This window comes from Fukomys damarensis, unplaced genomic scaffold (genome assembly GCF_012274545.1).
Source record: "Fukomys damarensis isolate Sample0158 unplaced genomic scaffold, DMR_v1.0_HiC HiC_scaffold_15, whole genome shotgun sequence".
NCBI classification, from domain to species: Eukaryota; Metazoa; Chordata; class Mammalia; order Rodentia; family Bathyergidae; genus Fukomys; species Fukomys damarensis.
This window is the reverse complement of record NW_022900927.1, coordinates 37,943,104-37,946,352: the sequence shown is the minus strand read 5'-3', so window position 1 is coordinate 37,946,352 and position 3,249 is coordinate 37,943,104. Positions and strand designations below refer to the sequence as shown.

The following is a 3,249-nucleotide window of genomic DNA, read 5'->3' as shown; positions in this document are numbered from 1 at the left end:
CCCATATTATTGAACACAGCACTAAAATTTCATCTTTTTATTTAGTTCTTAGCAAATTTTGATTATAAAAAGTTATTGGAATATATTACTGCAAAGATGAAGTCAAATGAACATATAAGAATTTAGATTTGCATCGATTTTAATTTTGACACTTTTGCTCACATTTTGGAATTTCTCAGGGTATGGGAAGCCTATTGTTCTTGTTTTGTATCAAGTGTTAATTTGTTTGAAAATGTCCCTTGGCTTCAAGATGAAAATATTTGGTGATAGCCTGGCTATGATGGCAAAAGAAATATGTACACAGCATACCAACTGCCAAGCAGTTGTGATAGGGTTGACATGGAGGTGACCCTCCCAGGCAAGGGTAAAGACCAAACCTTCAAAGTATCTGCTCAATGGGTGTCAGTGGTGAACCTTCAGTTGCTTTTAGAAGCTTTAGTTGGGCCCTTGAATGGCGTCCCAGATGATTCAGTATAAGCACTCAATGTTATCACAAGACACCGTCCCTCTGTGAGGCACATTCTGGCGGGCTGTTCTTTTTTGTCACCTCCCGAAGGTTACTACTACCTTTTGGGAGTGGGCAGAGAAGTTTGCTTTGGCATTCACCAGTCTGCTATATGGAATATGATGCTTAGTATTGATGAACCTGTGACTGCTTTCTACCAGGCTCAGCCCATCACTGAGTTCATGTGTGAGGTTTTAGACATTCAGAACATCAACGAACAGACCAAACTTCTAACAGATTCTCAGCATGGCAAGTTTACCAAAGAAATCAGAGGTCTCAAAGTTGAGGTGACTCACCGTGGACAAATGAAATGAAAATACCTAGTTGGTAATGTGTCTAGAAATCCAGCCACTCATCAAACTTTTCCTTTGCAACTAGAAAATGGTCAAGCTATGGAATGTGCAGTAGCTCAATATTTTAAGCAAAAGTATAATTTGCTGCTGAAAAACCCCAATTTCCCTGTCTCCCACTGAGACAAAAACAAAAGCACACATACTTACCACTTGAGGTCTGTGATATAGTGGCAGGGCAGCAATGTATAAAGAAGCTCATAGACAATCAGATGTCCACGATGATCAAAGACACAGAAAGATCGGCTCCCGACAGACAGGAAGAAATCAGTAGACTGGTATTGAGTAACAGCATGGTAGGTGGACCTGATGCTCACCTTAAAGAATTTGGGATTGTTGTCCACAATGAAATGACAGAGCTTACAGGCAGGTTACTTCCAACAACAAAGCTACAACACAAACATCAGAATAAAATAGTCACCACACCCACCAGGCTATCTGGGACATGTGAGGAAAGCATTTTTATGCTGCCATTGAAATCAAAGTTTGGGCAGTTGCTTGTTTTGTGCCTCAGAAACAATGTAGGGAAGATTTACTAAAGAGTTTCACTGACTAACTGCATAAAATCTCCAAGGACTCGGGGATGTCCATCAAGGGTCAGCCCTGCTTCTGGAAGTATGCACAAGGTGCAGATAGCATGAAACTCAGGTTTAAACATCTGAAGCTGACATATGCGGGCCTACAGCTAATAGTGGTTATTTTGCCAGGAAAGACAGCAGTGTATGTGGAGGTGAATAGTGTTGGAGATACTCTTCTAGGTATGGCCACACAGTGTGTCCAGGTAAAAAATGTAGTGAAAACTTCACCCCAAACCCTTTTCCAACCTTTACCTGAAGATAAACACAAAGCTTGGAGGAATCAGCAATGTTCTTGTTCCTCATCAAAGGCCCTCCGTGTTCCAGCAGCCAGTCATCTTCCCGGGGGCAGACATCACACAACCCACAGTGGGAGCCAGAAGGAAACCCTCCATTGCTGCGGTGTTTGGCAGTATGGATGGCCACCCCAGCTGGTACTGCACCACAGTCTGGGTGCAGATTTCCAGGGAGGAGGTCGTGCAGGACCTGACTAACATGGTTAGAGAGCTGCTGACCCGGTTCTGCAAATCCATGCGCTTCAAACCCACGCACATCATCTACTACAGCAGAGGGGTCTCCAAGGGACAGATGAAGCAGGTAGTTTGGCCAGAACTAATAGCAATTCGAAAGGCATGCATTAGCTTGGAAGAAGATTATCAGCCAGGAATAATATACATTGTGGTGCAGAAGAAACATCATACCTGACTCCTCTGTGCAGATAAAACAGAAAGGGAAAAAGTGGTAATATGCCAGCAATAGCTACAGTGGGTAGCACCATCACACATCCTTCGGAATTTGACTTTTACCTCTGTGGTCATGCAAGAGTTCAGGGCGGAAGGCGGTCATGTGTCAGGACAGAGCAATGGCCGAGATCCTCAGGCTTTGGCTAAGGCTGTGCAAATCCACCATGATGCCCAACACATGAAGTATTTTGTCCGAGTTCCCAGAAAAGGAACTCTACCAGTTTGGCACCCCACATAGCCTCAAAATGTTTCAAATGCCTACCGCCTCTCTTTAGAGCCAAGTTGACTTCAGGTGGTCTTCTATCAGCAGCTCAGAATAGTTGCACTGAATCTATACTTTGCAGCTCTGTCTGATGCATCATCAAAATTGAGCCATTTTTTAAAAAGTAATAGATACTCATAGATTTCTTTTTCTGATGCACTGAACAAAACTTTTACCTCAACATGCAAAGGCTGATCAGCCTGAACTTAATAAAGGACTTTACAAGAATGGTTTCTACGGATTATTTTGCTAGCTGTGGTGTTCACCACATCCCCCAAGTCTTACAAGAAAGAGTATTCCTTCTTACTGTGTTCATTGAGTGGGGTGTATGCATAAGTGAGAAAGAAAAACCAAACAAACAATCTATTTCAGTTCAGTGTAACTATTTACCCCATAAACTTTATAATGAAGATTGCTGACTTTGCCACTGTAAATGCCTTTAATGAGCATTCATATTTGAAAATTTTACAGTTTGATCAGTTTTACTGCTGTATCATACTGATCTCTCCCTCCCCCCTCTCTCCCCCTTCATGGGGTATGACCATGTAGTTGAGACTGACCTTGAACTCACTATCTAGTCCAGGCTGGTCTCGAACTCACAGCGATCCTCCTGCTTCAGCCTCCCGAGTGCTCGGATCACAGGCGTGCACCACCACACATGCGTGTACCACCACACCTGGCTATCTTACTGATCTCTCCAGACTTGTGCTTGTGCAAATACAAGCTGCCAGGCAAGTGTGCTATGTTTGGCTGCAGATTCAAACAAGCAGCTCTCTTATTTGATTGACTTTTGTGAACGTGTGACAAATATATG

The 3,249-nt window shown here is 43.1% G+C and overlaps 1 pseudogene; it reads left to right on the top strand.

Moving 5' to 3' along the window:
• The first annotated feature begins 232 nt into the window (after positions 1–232).
• On the top strand, positions 233–2,411 carry LOC104857561 (annotated as a pseudogene).
• Positions 2,412–3,249: the final 838 nt, after the last annotated feature.